The sequence below is a fragment of the Microcebus murinus genome, chromosome 24 (genome assembly GCF_040939455.1).
Source record: "Microcebus murinus isolate Inina chromosome 24, M.murinus_Inina_mat1.0, whole genome shotgun sequence".
Lineage (NCBI taxonomy): Eukaryota > Metazoa > Chordata > Mammalia > Primates > Cheirogaleidae > Microcebus > Microcebus murinus.
The window spans coordinates 363,232-379,008 of record NC_134127.1 but is presented as its reverse complement, the minus strand read 5'-3'; the positions used below and the strand labels follow the sequence as shown (position 1 = coordinate 379,008).

General features: G+C 41.5%; 1 protein-coding gene across 6 annotated transcripts in view; it reads left to right on the top strand.

Moving 5' to 3' along the window:
- The window catches only part of SLC20A2 (solute carrier family 20 member 2), a 102,517-nt gene that overhangs the window by 23,028 nt on the left and 63,712 nt on the right, over positions 1-15,777 (top strand). The window contains exon 1 of one of the 6 annotated variants that reach the window (XM_075997418.1): positions 143-12,361. The exons of the other annotated variants lie outside the window; for them this stretch is intronic. The gene's annotated coding sequence lies outside the window, so the exon portion shown is untranslated. Of the gene's footprint in view, positions 1-142; positions 12,362-15,777 lie in introns of those variants that run through there. 6 annotated transcript variants of the gene reach the window in all.

Sequence of the window (15,777 nt, the reverse complement as noted above, 5' to 3'; positions counted from 1 at the left end):
AGTTGCTCTCACCTGGCCACGTAGTATAATTACTTCATGGGAAGTCTTTTAAAAATACTGATGGCCAGGCCCCATCCCAGACCAGTCTCACTGATAAATACCGGGCATCACCTTTCCAGGAATTTTTTTTTTTTTTTTTTTTTTGAGACAGAGTCTCGCTTTGTTGCCCAGGCTAGAGTGAGTGCCGTGGCGTCAGCCTCGCTCACAGCAACCTCAAACTCCTGGTCTCAAGCGATCCTACTGACTCAGCCTCCCCAGTAGCTGGGGCTACAGGCATGCGCCACCGTGCCTGGCTAATTTTATATATATATATTAGTTGGCTAATTAATTTCTTTCCATTTTTATAGTAGAGACGGGGTCTTGCTCTTGCTCAGGCTGGTTTTGAACTCCTGACCTCGAGCAATCCACCCGCCTCGGCCTCCCAGAGTGCTGGGATTACAGGCATGAGCCACCGCGCCCGGCCAGGAAATTTTAATGAATATCCAGAATTGAGAGTCTCAACGGCCACAGAATAATGGACTAACACCTTAGCGTGGCACGTGCAAAGCCAGCAGCCTAGTTCCAACGGGCTTTTTCAGCCCAATCTACCGCTTCTCCTGTTCACATCCTGTCACTGGCACTCTGGACACATGCCTTTTGCCGTTCCTAGAACACGTCCTGTTGTGTCCTACCTACTTCTGAACCTCCGCCTGTACTGACTGCTCCTCCTAGCACGCCTCTCCCCCTTTCTCTGCCTCACCATTTCTACCACAACACCTTCCCCAAGTCCCACGGAGAATTGCATCCCTCACTTTTGTACAGACTTCTGTTGCAGGAACTTGCACTGTATTATAATTGTTTCTGTCGGATCCCGTTCATTTCATTTCTCTGGCTCTTGGCACCAGGGCGAGAAGCTCCCTGAGAGCCAGATGGGTAAATGGGTAGGAATGAACAAACAGCAGCCGGCCCCGGGGAGCCAGGAAACCTGTGGGCTGCAGATGCAAGTACGTACACTATACTGGATGTGGTTAGAAATGTGGTTAGCTTCTATCGTCTTCTATTGTTTTTCATGCTTTTGTAAGAAGGAAAGATCAAAATATAGGAAGTTTATCATCTGGGACCAGGGATGTTAAGACCAGCTTTTAAAAATACCCCCAAACCTTGAGCGTCATTGCACGTAACCGCGTGAAGTCCTATTGCGTCTGTCTCCTGAGGCTCTCTGGAGACTTCTGAATTGGGACGGCGAATCGGCCACCACGATGATGGCGGCTGTTTATTTTGCGCAGTGAATTATCCCAATTTAGTTACTGATATAAAGATACCCTTATATGGACAGTTCTCTGGACGTTATATGTTTCTAATTTTGATCTCACCCCTGGCCTTTGTGTTTTAGCTGCTGTCAAATCCTCTCGGCTATTTTTAATACTTTTTTTTCCCTTCATGTGTCTCGGAATTGTCCAACACATTCTGAAGAATTGAAACTTAAATGTGATTTATTCTTCCTGTTTTTCAGTGCCCGGGATTAGTTTAAGTTAAACGTGGTTTGAGGGAGATTACTGTAGTAAATGATCTCAGAGATATTCTTTTGGATGCTATTTAAAGGATGTGTTGCTTATTTGCCCTTTTATCGTAATTATTTTTTCCTGAACACTGACTGCCACAAAACTCTTTGGAGAAGAAATGGTTTATTTAAAGCTGATTCAAAGAACAGCGAATACTGTTCTGATGTGATTTGAGTATACAGATGCTGTGTATGAATAACTGGGATACTCTGTCTGCTTGTTACTTTAATAATGTTGAATAAGAAGGGCAAGATTTTTCTTTTTCAATATCAAAATGTTTTCTGGAATTTATAAATATGATACCCTTTTATGTTTTATCCTTTTTATTTAAAAAGAGGTTTTTTTTTAAAACAAAACAAAACAAACAAAAAAACCTTAAAAGAAATGTGGATCTGTCAAGACCTTCTTTCAACATGGTTTACATAAAAGGTTCTCAGTTTGGGAAATAAGGATGATTTTCAGTCATTTTTTTAAATTTCAATATTTTGGGGGCATACGAGTGCAGCTTTGTTACATGGATACATTGTGTAGCAGCGGGGTTTGGGCTTTTAGTGAGCTCATCACTCAAATAGTGTCCATCATACCCAATAGGTGATTTCTCGTCCCTCACCGAGCCCAGACTCCCCTCCCACCTTTCGCGTCTTCTGTGTCTGTTGTCCCGATCTGTACAACCCATAGGTTAGCCCTGCTTATACGAGAGAACATGGGGTGTTTGATTTTCTGTTCCCAAGTTATTTAAGTTAGGATAACGGCCTCCAGTCCCATCCAAATTGCTGCAAATGACATTATTTCATTCTTTTTTTTTTTTTTATGACAGATGGTGCTGTGATTAAACATACTTGTGTAGGTATCTTTTTGATATAATGACTTCTTTTTGACATAATGACTTCTGATATAATGATATAATGAAGCCAAATGACTTCATTTGATATAATGACTTCTTTCTTTTGGGTAGATACCCAGTTGTGTGATTGCTGAATCAAATGGTAGATCTACTGTTAGTTCTTTGAGAAATCTCTGTACTGTTTTCTGTAGAGGTTGTACTAATTTACATTCCCACCAACAGTGTATAAGTGGTCCCTTTTCGCCAGATCTATGTCAACATCTGTTGTTTTTTTTGACTTTTTAATAATGGCCATTCTGACTGGGGTATGGTGGTAACTCATTGTAGTTTTAATTTACACTTCTCTGATTAGTTATTTTGAACATTTTTTCATATTTTTTTGGCCATTGGATATCTTCCTTTGAAAACTGGCTATTCATGTCATTTGTCCATTTTTTAGTGGGGTTATTTGTTTTTTTCTTGCTGAGCTGTTGGAGTTCCTTGTGGAACTCACCGTATTAGTCCTTTGTCAGATACATAGTTTGTGAATATTTTCTCTCAATTCTGTAGGTTTTCTATTTACTCTGTGATTATTTCTTTAGCTGTGCAGGATATTTTTAGTTTATTTAAGCCCCATTTGTTTGTTTTTGTTGCATTTGCTTTTAGGGTTTTAGTCATAAATTCTTTGCCTCGGCCAATGTCCAGAAGAGTTTTTAGTAGGTTTTCTTCTAGAATTTTTATGGTTTCAGGTCTTACATTTAAGTGTTTAATCCATCTTGCATTAATTTTTTGCATATGGTGAGAGATGGGGATCCAGTTTCATTCTTCTGCAGATGGCTGTCAATTTTCCCAGCCCCATTTATTTAATAGGGTGTACTTTCCCCAATGTATGTTTTTGTCTACTTTGTCCAAGATCACTTGGTTATAGGTATATGGTTTTATTTCTGGGTTCTTTATTCTGTTCCATTGATCTGTGTATCTATTTCTGTGCCAATAACGTGATGTTTGGGTTACTGTACCCTTATAATATAATTTGAAGTAAGGTAATGCAATGCCTCCAGTTGTGTTCTTCTTGCTTAGAATTGCTTTGTCTATTTGGCCTCTTTTTTGGTTCCATATGAATTTTAGGATTGTTTTTTTCTAATTCTGTGGAAAAGGGTGTTGGTATTTTGATAGGAATTATATTGAATCTGTAGATTGTTTTGGGCAGTATGGTCATTTTAACAATATTGATTCTTCCAATCCCTGAGCATGGGATGTTTTTCTGTTTGTTTGTGTCCTCTAGGATTTCTTTCATGGGTGTTTTGTAGTTTTTCTTTTAGAAATTTTTCACCTATTAATACTTGGTTAAGTATATCCTAGGTTTTTTTGGCAACTATTGTAAATGAGATTGAATTCTTGATTTGATTCTCAGCTTGATCATTATTAATGTGTATAAATGCTACTGATTTTGTACATTGATTTTGTAATCAGAGTCTTTAATGAATGCGTTTATCAAATCTATGAGTCTTTTGGAGGAGTCTTTAGGGTTTTCTAGGTATAAGATCATGTCATCAGCAAACAGAGATAGTTTGACTTCCTCTTTTCCAATTTGGATGCCCTTCATTTCTCTCTCTTGCCTCATTTCTCTGGCCAGTACTTCTGGTACTATGTTGAATAGAAGTGGTGAAAGTGGGCATCCTTGTCTTGTTCAAGTTCTTAGGGGAAATGCTTTCAACTTTTCCCCATTCAGTATGATATTGACTGTGGGTTTGCCATATATGACTTTTATTGTTTTGAGGTATATTCCTTCTATGCCAAGTTTGTTGAAGGTTCTTATCATGAAGAGATGCTGGATTTTATCAAATGTTTTTTTTTCATCTGTTATATGATCATATAGTTTTTGTTTCTAATTCTGTTTATATGGCAGGTGACATTATTGAATTGTGTATGTTGAACCATCCTTGCATCCCCGGGATGAAACCCACTTGATTGTGGTGAGTTATCGTTTTGATGTGCTATTGGATTCAGTGTTCTAGTATTTTGTTGAGGATTTTTGCATCTGTGTTCATGAGGGATATTGGCCTAGAGGGTGGTACTGGCTCCATAGAATGAGTTAGGGAGAATTCCCCCCTCCTCAATGTTATGGAACAGCTTTTGTAGGATAGGTACCAGTTCTTCTTTGTACATCAATTTTTAGTCATTGTTTAAGAGCTTAAAAAAAAAAAAAAGATCTGAACCAAAGAATTGGGTCATGCACCCTCCTCTGACAATTGTAGTGACAAGAAGAAAAAACCACCTCTAACAATGAAAGCATTAAGGTCTAAAACGGATAATTATCTATTATTTCACAGTCTACAATCAACCATGAATGTACTGACACTGTTTGTCTACTCCTCTTTTGTGAACCAGTGCATGTATAAAGGAATTGGTCTCTGGTGTTTCAGAAAATGGCCTCTTGGATTATTATAATTATCGGGCTATTATAGCTCTTAGAGCTGAGTTGTTGATCCTTCTGGGGTTTTTTTTGTTTGTTTTTATTTATTTCCCAGACTAGTTTCTATTTCTTTTCTTTTTATATTTACTTATTTTTTAGAGACAGGGTCTTTTTCTGTCACCCAGGCTTGAGTACAATGGTGCAATCATAGCTCACTGTAGTCTAAACCTCCAGGGCTCAAGAGATTCCTCAGCTTCCTGAGTAGCTGGGACTATAGGCATGTGTCACCGTGCCAAACTAATTTTTAAATTTTTTTAGAGACAAAGTCTCAGTATGTTGAATAGGGTGGTCTCAAACTCCTGGCCTTAAGCAATCCTCTCACCTTGGCCTCTCAAAGTTCTGGATTACAGGCATGAGCTACTACTATGCCTGGCCTCTGGAGCTCTTTACTAAATGAAATGCTTAATGCCTAAGGATACATGCAATCATGTACATCTCTCAAGAGACCTAGGCTAGGCCCCCTGTTGAAACCAGCCACCTCCTGGACTAGCCAAGCGCAATTAGAATCTTTACAGATAATTTATCTCTTTTAATTTAAGGTTGATTTTGAGCTGCTTACCCTAAAAGTGACCACTTCAAAGTTTATCTGGTTGGAAAGAGATCATAACTCATTTATGGCAAAACTATTAAAAATTAGAAAATAGATTCTTGATTTCCCAAGTCTCTTGGTAAATTGCTATATCAAGTTGTCTTGATACCACACTTCTGTATAATTTTATTTCTACTCCTTTTACTGTTGAAATCTTAACCAGCATTCAAAAGGCTCCATTCGCATGCCATTCCTTTCGAGATGCCTTTCTTGGTTTACACAACTGGAAGGCCCTTCCTCTTTTCCTACATTCCTATTGGAATGAATTTTTAACCTTTGCAGTGCTTACTAATTACTCCCTTGTGTGGTAAAAAGTATGTGTACACTGTCTGGTCTCATTCGGATTATCAGCCTCTCGAAGGCAGAATTGTCTTTCATACCATTTTCCGCTGTGGTCTTTGGCATGCTGTCATTCACACAAATGCTTGGGAGTTTCATAATGGCAGGAATCAAATGTTTAACAAATGTTTGTTGAATGGATAATGACTGTTAGGAATGTACAGTTGTATGGAGTTTCCCAGGAATTCTAACATACTTTAAAAAGTCAACTGTTAAAAGTAATTATTCAAACCATAGCAGTAACAATGCTGCATTTGCTTTCTCAGTCCTGATATAAATTATAACAAAATTATGCTGAAATAGCTATTTATTATCAAGGTTTTTAAAAGACCTGTGTTGAAGAGTTTGCTACTACATGCATCTTTTTTTTTTTTTTTAGCTTACAAGAAATGAATTCTGAAGAAAATAACTGTGTATTCTTTTTTAGAGTTCTTTGTTCACGTGTGTATAAATTGAATCCATTTCTGAAGTATTAAGACAGACCGAATAGCTCTGGATCACATCAGTGTAGTTATCCTGAGCAGACAGGCTTTGCGAAGGTTTGTGTGCCAGTGAGCTTTTGCTACATAACAAACCACCTCATACTAGTGGCTTAAAAAAAAAAAATTTTCTGTCTCACAATTCTGTAGGTCGCCTCGCTGGTTTGGCCCTAAACTAGCCGGGCGGATCTCTGCGGTTAGCCGGCAGCTTGGCTGGAGCTATGTGGCTTGGGGTGTCTTCCCTCCACATTGGGGTGGCAGGCTGGCCAGTGCAGGACCCGAGCCGTGGTGGCCGTCCCTGGCTCCCTGTGGTCTTCTCGTCCTCAGTGGGCTGGCCGGGGCCGGGGCTTCCCGACAGCAGCAAGCCAGGGCGAGCCCCGGTGGGCCAGCACTTTTGGAGGCTCCAGGTTACATTTGCTACTGTTCTCGTGGCCAGGCCCAGAGCCACTGTGGTAAGGGACTCCCTGAGGGGAGGGACACAGGGAAGCAGGAGAAAACAGGGGGCCATTACTGCAACAATCTGCCAGGACATGCGATTTGTCCGTATTAATTAGTCATCATCCCTAAATTCTGATTCGACCTCCGGCTGGCGACAGGAGGTGGTATCACAGAGAAAAAATTAAAACAGGCTGTCATAGCTGTGGAGTTTTCCAGAAGAGTTTACAAACCCCAGTTTCCCTGAAATGCATAACAATCATTTCAAGTTCCTTTCAACTCTTTATTTTTTGAAGCTTTGTGCTATAAAAGCAGGGAGCCTTTAATCCTGACTCAGTAATATCCCAGGCTGGCCGCCAGCAGGGACTGCACTTATGCAAGACCTGGTGTGAGCGTAGCAGTGACTGCCCTTTATTGAGAGTGCCTGTGCGCCCGTGCTAGGCGCCGACTGTTTAGTCCTGACACTGTCCCTTGATGTGGGCGCTCATTACCCCCATTTTGCAGAAGTGGAAGCCAGCTCAGGGGTTAACCTCAGAGTTGCCCGAGGTCACACAGCTAGTAGGTGGTGGACTGTATCTGGGACTAAGGTCTTTCTGACTCCACAGCTACAATCCAAAGAAGAGTTTCGGCTGGACGCAGTGGCTCACGCCTGTCACCCTGGGAGGCTGAGGCAGGAGGATCGCTTGACATCGGGAGTTTAGGACCACCAGTAGCAAGGGCAAGACCCTGTCTCTACTGAAAATAGAAAAAATTAGCAAGGCGTGATAGCACGCACCTGTAGTCCCAGCTACTCGGGAGGCTGAGGCAGGAGGATCGCTTGAGCCCAGGAGTGTGAGGTTGCTGTGAGATAGGCTGATGCCATTGTACTCTATTCAGGGTGACAGAGTGAGACTCTGTCTCAAAAAGCAAAAAAAAAAAAAAACAAAAACAAATGTTTCGGTTACATATACGGTCTTTGCCCCACCCGAGGCAGAGCTTCAAGCGTGCCCATCCCCCACATGGTGCACACCGCACCCATTAGGTGTGCATATACCCATCCCCTCCTCGCCCTCCCACCTGCCTGACACTCAGTGAATGTTATTCCTGTATGTGCACTTAAATGTTGATCAGTTAATACCAATTTGGTGGTGAGTACATGCGGTGCTGGTTTTTCCATTCTTGTGATACTTCACTTAGTAGAATGGGGTCCAGCTCTATCCAGGATAATGCAAGAGGTGCTATATCACCACTGTTTTTGTGGCTGAGTAGAACTCCATGGTATACATAGAGCACATTTTATCAATCCACTCATGTATTAATGGGCACTTGGGTCGTTTACACATCTTTGCAATTGTGAATTGTGCTACTATAAACATTGTAGTGCAGATGTCTTTATTATAGAGTGTCTTTTGTTCCTTTGGGTAGGTGCCCAGTAATGGGATTGCTGGATCAAATGGTAGATCTATTTGTAGCTCCGTATTGCTTTCCACAGAGGTTGCACTAGTTTGCAGTCCCACCAGCAGTGTAGGAGTGTCCCTATCTCTCCGCATCCATGCCAACATTTATTGTTTTGGGACTTTTTGATAAAGGCCATTCTCACTGGAGATAAGTGATATCTCACTGTGGTTTTGATTTGCATTTCCCTGTTGATTAGAGCTGTTGAGCATTTTTTCACATGTTTGTTGGCCATTATTCTGTCTTCTTTTGAAAAGTGTATGTTCATGTCCTTTGCCCACTTTTTGATAGGGTTGTTTGACTTTTTTCTTGCTGATTTTCCTAAGTTCTATATAGAGTCTAGTTATCAGCCCTTTATCAGGTGTGTAACATGCAAATATTTTCTCCCATTCTGTATGTTGCCTGTTGCTCTTGTGGTAGTTTCCTTGTCTGTGCAGAAGCTTTTTAATTTGATCAGGTCCCATTTATTTATTTTTGTTGTTGCTATGATTGCCTTTGGGGTCTTCTTCATAAATTCTTTGCCTGGGCCAATGTCTATAAGAGTTTTTTCAACATTTTCTTCTAGAATTCTTATAGTTTCATGCCTTAGGTTTAAGTCTGTTATCCACCATGAGTTGATTCTGGTGAGAGGTGTGGATCCTGTTTCAGTCTTCTATATGTGGCCATCCGATTTTCCCACCACCATTTATTAAATAAGGATTCTTTTCCCCAGTGTATGTTTTTGTCTGCTTTGTAAAAGATTAGATGACTATATGAGGATGGTTTTATATCTGGGTTCTCAGTTCTGTTCCATTGGTCTATGTCTCTGTTCTTATGCCAATACCCTGCTGTTTTAGTTACTATAGCCTTGTAGTATAGCTTGAAGTCTGGTAAATTGATGCCTCTCAATTTGTTGTTTTTGCTTGAGATTGCTTTTGCTATACAGGGTCTTTTCTGGTTTCATACAAAGTGTAGAATCATTATTTTTTCTAGATCTGTGAAAAATGTTGGTATTTTAATAGGGATTGCATTGAATCTGTAGATCACTTTGGGTAGTATAGACATTTTAACAATGTTGGTTCTGCCAACCCATGAGCATGGTGTGGTTTTCCACCTGTTTGCATCTTCTGCTATTTCCTTCCTCAGTGTTTCATAGTTCTGCCTGTAGAAGTATTTTACCTCCTTAGTTAAATATATTTTTAGGTATTTTATTTTCAAACCCCCAACCAACACATAGTGAATGGGGAAGAATTGAAAGCATTCCCACTTAGAACTGGAACCAGACAAGGTTGCCCACTATCACCACTTGTATTCAACATAGTGCTGGAAGCCCTAGCCAGAGCAGTCAGACAACAGAAGGAAATCAAGGGTATCCAAATGGGGGCAGAAGAGGTCAAACTATCCCTGTTTGCTGACGATACGATCTTATACCTAGAAAACCCCTAAGATTCTGCCATGAGACTATTGGAATTGATAAACAAATTTAGCAAAGTCTCAGGTTACAAAATCAATGTACAGAAATCAGTGGCATTCCTATACGTCATCAACAAACTGGGAACCAAATCAAAGACTCAATACTCTTCACAAATAGCAACAAAGAAAATAAAATACCTAGGAATATATTTAGTTTATGTTTATTGCATGTAAGTGAGCGAGCCCACAGCCACACATGTGTGCATATTAACATGCTGTGGAAAAACTGTTGTCAGATATTTCTGGACTGGACCTGTCCTTTGGTATGGTCACTAGGCACGCGTGGTTACTAAGCACCTGAAACGTGGACCCTTCAGATTGAGGTGTACCTACTGTAAAATACAGAACTTCACAGACTTAGGACAGTACAAACAAAAGAATGTCAGGTACCTCATTAATATATTTTATATTCATTACAGGCCAAAATGATAATTATCTTGGACGTATTGAGTTAAAATATTAAAATTAATCTGACCTTTTTGTGGTTACTTTTTTTTTAAAGTAGTACTGGAAAATTTTAAAGTATGACATGTAGAAGGTTGGTATCCAGGTTAATTCGTTAGTGTGAGTTCATGAAAGTGGTCTTTGTTTTTTTTTTTTTTAATTTCATGGAAATAGTCAACTTAAAGACCCTTAGATCACCACCCTCCACTTGCGTGGCACTGCCTCTGCCTTCTTCCCAGGTACCCAAACTTCCTGAGGACAAATGGGAAGAAGTTTGTGTTTAACGACACGTACGGATTCCTCTCTGCCGTTTTAAGTGCTTAGATCAAAAGTAGATTTGACTCAAGGTATTGTCACGGATGGAAAGGAAGCTGCAGAATGACTCATCAGTTGGAGGATGCACTGTTTTCTTTGCCGGGTTTTGGTTCTTGCGTTTTGGAGCAGGTGTGGCTGCTGTTGAAAGAAATGGCAGAGTCACGCTGTGCATATTTGACACGTGAGCAACTGAAGAGTTGCTCGGTGTCCCCTGCCTCCAGGATAATGGACGTGGGGTACGTCAAGCATCAGACTTTTCCTCTCCAATCCGAAATCCAATGCAGAAACGAACTTGGTGTATTTGCTTTTGCTTACTTTCTGGCTTAGGGCAGGAATAATGTTTTGGCTTTAAGAGACTTTTCTACTGAACGGTGACATAACAGGATGAGAATAATTGTGTCAAAAATAGCCTCACGACGCCCCTTTGGGCATTACGAGTTCCCGAATTAGGTTTGCTATGGATTATTGAAAGTAATGATATCAACCAGAGGTTGGCCATCTTTGATTAGTGCTAACTTCTTTCCTTTAGGCACCTCTGGTGCCTTAGAGTGACAGTCAGTGCCCAGCAGCCACTGTGAAGCAAGTGCTGGCTGCAGCAGCCTGAGGTTGGGCCGGGAGGGTGGGATCTCAGGACAGCAGCCAGCAGTTTTTTGTAAACAACAGGAGGGGACTGTGCCGATGATGATCAGCTCACACCAAAGAAAACCAGCCCGTTTGCGCACTTGGAAGATCTGTAGGAGTGCAGCTAAGTGGTTAATATGGAAGACATGTTACATAGAGCAGGGAAACCGAGTCCAGGGTTGGTTGTGGCCGTTGGATTACCCCCATGTCTGTTCACCCATCTGTTTACAAAAAGGGAGGAGGGGAATGACATATCTCCCAGAGAGGTTTGGAAATTTGATTGATGTTTGTAAAGTGCTTTGATACCTTTCCTAGAGTGTCCAATAAGAGCAAAACATCTCGTCGGAACCTAAACACCTGAAAGCAAGTCAGTCTGAACCGTCCGGAGTAGATACTGGCAGTTCTGTGTCTTTGTCGTAAGTTGGACTTACTAAGAACGTTTCTATTTTTGAGAGAAAGTTTCATGTTCTGATTTTCCTTTAAATATCAGACACAATACCCGGGGTCTTTAACGTCAGCTTGAGCCTCGGCATGCCTTGTAGATGGCCCGTCACCTGTAGAGGGCAGTTTTTTTCCAGCCAGGCAGTTAAATGCACTTCAAAATGCTTCTTGCCAAGGACAATGCCTTTCGCAAATGTCTGAGATGTTTGTTCTCAGACGTGATTTATTAGTGAACCTGTGTCCTCATAGCAACTCCTTGGGGGGTGCGGAAGACAGAGCCAGAAAGCGAGAAAATGAAATTAGTTCGTCATACATAAAGAAAAAGGCTTTTATTTTAAGCGTATGTACGTACCCAGAGACTTACTCTGGAACTTGTATGTTCCATTGCCTGTTTAATTCCACACGGTGCCACGGCTGGTCAGAATTGTTGAAATAATCACACAGAAGAACGTCCTCTTACTCTGCCTTTCCCTGAGAGGGGCATGCAGCACTGCCACCTTGTTGCCAAAGTTTGGTCTGATCCAAAATGTGCTTGAAAATCAAGTGAATGCCTGTTGTGAAAAGAGCCTACTCTTTCTCTCTGTCAGTACTTGCAAAAACAACTTAAAAGAAGCTAGCATCGCTGGACTGGATTCAGCAATTAGCATAATCATGATGCTGTGTATTGTTCACCAGGGCACGCCCCTTGGCCAAACTTCCCATTAAGAGGACACCAATGTTGTCCTAGTGAATAAACCCCAGCACACATGATGCCAGTCGGCGTGTTCCTGTCTGCCGCTGGGCTGCAGTTAATTTTAGCCGGGGCTAGTTCTATGAGTTGTAAAACTGTTTACCCAAGTAGAAGTTAGTAAGCTGAAATGTGACTTCTCGGCCTACCGTGATAGGGTATCTATTTTAGACTTCGGATTGGGTTTGTGGATCGGGAGAGCAGACTTCTGGAGGATTGTGGCTCAGTTTTCTTTGAAACTGCTTGTAAGTACTGGGTGAATTTTTAAGACTTCTCTTTGTCCTTTTCTTCTTAAACCTTCCTGACGTTACCATCATAGAAAAAGTTTTTATTTCTTGGGAAAACTGCAAATGTTGCGATTGGTACTTAGAGAAATCTAAAAATGGTGGCAAAATATTTTTCTTTAAATGTATCCTACTCCAAGAAACTGTCTTACTCAGTTTTCCCAAGAGAAAGTATTTGATTGTTATTTTTGCGAAAGCAATCTGTAGGTGATTACTCATTTCATCTGTTAAAACATTTGATTAATGGATATGGTTCTTATATAGAAACGTTAGATTTCGATTGTGTCATTGAGCTTTATTTTCTATGGTAACCTAACTCTTGAGGGAAAAAAATGTTAAAAGTGAATATTCCTGCTGTACCCTGCACTACAAGTTTATGATGTAGAAATAATGGGGTGTCAAGTGTAATTTTGCTGAATATATAGAAGGGCAGCTTTCTTTTTTCTTTTTTTTTTTTTTAAGGAGTAATTTGTACTTAAAAATAGACGCATATACTCCTAAAGAGAAGTACTTAAAAAAAAAAATCAATTTAGGAGCAAAGTTTCAGAAAGTAATTTAAAGCATCCTCTGGAAGATTGAGTTAGTTATCAAAATTAAGCAAAGGCCATGAAATTCTCTAATCTTAACTGCTTTCAGTCTAACAAGTTATTGCCAATTTAGGTTTAGGCTGAAGAAATATTTTAAATTACATCTGATTCACCTTGCTCAGTGAGAAACGTGTTTTCAGAATGGACTGACTTTATGCTAGACAGAATGCCAGGATTTCTCTGTCAGTCCGCGCGTAAATTATATCAGCTCTAGGAATACTGATTTTAATGGGCACTTCTCCTGGGTGGTATAGCCGCTGCCCACCAGGTACCCGTGTCTGCCGTCTCTGCCATGGGGGAGGTATGCATCCGCTGGTTAGTGTCATGAATGCCATTGTCCCATTTTGAAAAGCTTTATTTTAAAGACTTCTTTATTATGTATTGTCTCATTTCAAATACAAGTGACATAAGATGTCAACAATGAGGGAAATGTTTCAGTGGCACATTTAGTGGGAAAAGAATGTAAGAAGGGAACATAGAACTGAGTTCTTGGCCTATTTTTAGAAAGAAACCTTTTTTTTTTTTTTTAACTTAGTTTCTCACTGAGTGGAGGAGAAATTTGCTGTCCAGATTAACTATAACAGAAAAGTCTCTCATGTTATTTTCAGCAGCAAAAGAGGTTTTGTTCCAGTAACGCTTCATAATATCTACCTTTATCCGAAGAATGTAACAGTTCAGAACATTTTCTTGCTTTTAATTGTTATAATAATGCACCACGAGAACCTTAGTGGAGTGTTTACAAAGGTGTCCTGTCATTGGATGTTAGTTTTTTAAACTAATATTCACTTGATCGATCAGTTGTAGTTTTTAGTCCTACCAAGAGAGAAGCTGATTAGAATGTATCCGCTTTTTTTAATCTAACAGAAAGAAGCTTTTTGTAGGTTTTTTCTACTACCAGGAAAGCGTGTGTTTTATGACAAGTCTTTAAAATTGTCGTGAACGCTTCCAGAGTGTTTGTGCTAATGATTTATGCGCTGTGAGAGAGTGATACAGGTGAATGAAAGAGGAGCCGGTCTGGTTGTGTGGGTGTCTGTGCCGGAACGCCCCACCCCACCCCGCCCCCGCCGTGTGCTGGGCCTGTGGCCCTCACGCTGCCTCCCATCCTGTGCGCCTGACCCAGTGATGTGGCTTTGGCTTCCCCGTGAGCACAGGCTCTGTCGACCGTGCATGGCCTTGGGTGTGGCAAGTCCCAATTGCGAGTCACAAATGGGGCGCCCAGGACCAGTGCCCACCTGCACCCGCCATTGCCGGCACGCTCCCCGCAGGTAACTGTGCACATCCGGCTCGAGTCCTGTTTGAGCCACCATGTCTGGCTGCCTGTCCTCTCGCTCTTCACCTCTTAAAATAGATATACAGGCCGGGCCCGGTGGCTCACGCCTGTCATCCTAGCACTCTGGGAGGCTGAGGCGGGTGGATTGCTCAAGGTCAGGAGTTCGAAACCAGCCTGAGCAAGAGCGAGACCCCGTCTCTACTATAAAATAGAAAGAAAGTAATTGGCCAAATAATATATATAGAAAAAATTAGACAGGCATGGTGGCGCATGCCTGTAGTCCCAGCTACTCGGGAGGCTGAGGCAGGAGGATCGCTTGAGCCCAGGAGTTTGAGGTTGCTATGAGCTAGGCTGACGCCACGGCACTCACTCTAGCCTGGGCAACAAAGCGAGGCTCTGTCTCAAAAAAAATAAAAATAAAAAATAAAAAAATAAAATAGATATACAAACCCAGAGGCCCTGACAGAATGGCTGCTGGTTGCAGTAGATTTATTTTAATGTTACTTTATTCCTACAGAATAGCTCTCTGCTCAGAAGCTTTGAGAGATTTTTGGGGGGAAAGCAGAGGGGACTCTTTCTTTGGGGGTCCCCTTCATTCACACAAGGTTTAATGGGTAACTGGTCTGCATGGCTATATGGGAACTATATTATATGACAGGTTGCTTTTTGGTTTGGAGCTGAGTGCTGTGTAATCATATCCCTGGAATATTCTCTTTCAAAAGGAAATTTTGTAGGAAGAGGCTTTGTTATACTGAGTTTCAACTTTTGTGATGAAAATGAAAGCAACAGTGAGGAGAGGGATGCCTTGGGCTTTGCCTGGCTTGTACACGTGTATAGGGTCCTAGGAATGCTGACTTCGGGGAAATGCTGGGACTGCTGTTACTATTTAGCATGTATTAAGCACCCCCAGAGCGCACACAATGCACAAAGAAGGCATGGTGCCCACTCTCGGAGCACTCACGTGCTAAAACTAAGCAGTACACAGAAACTGGCCCCCCGACATTCAGTACATAAACAGGCAGAAGAAACAGTATGAATCAGCCTGGTGCAGTGGTGTGCATCTATAGTGCCAGCTACTCGGGAGGCTGAGGCAGGAGGATCGCTTGAGCCCAGGAGTTGGAGCCCACAGTGAGCCAGGCTGAGGCCACGGCACTCCAACCTGGGCAACAGAGCAAGACCCTGGCTCCAAAAAAAAAAAAAAAAAAAGAATATGAAAACGAAAGAAAGGGAAACAAGATGGAGTGGGGTGGTCCGGGGAACTTTAACATTCAGTTCACCTGGACTCTTGCCTAAGAGGATCGGGACAGGTGGCTGTGCCACCCAGGCTGCTGCGTCCTGTCCCCTCCCTTCCAGCAGCTGGGGAGTTGACAGGGACAAGCGAGAAGACAGACCCCAAGAACCCTACCCTCCCGCAAAGGGAAGAAGATCGTGCCGTTTCACTTGTGTCTGAAACTGCTACCATGCAGATAGAAAGCCCAGTACATAGATATAAAAAAAAGCATCTTTCTCCATAAAATGAT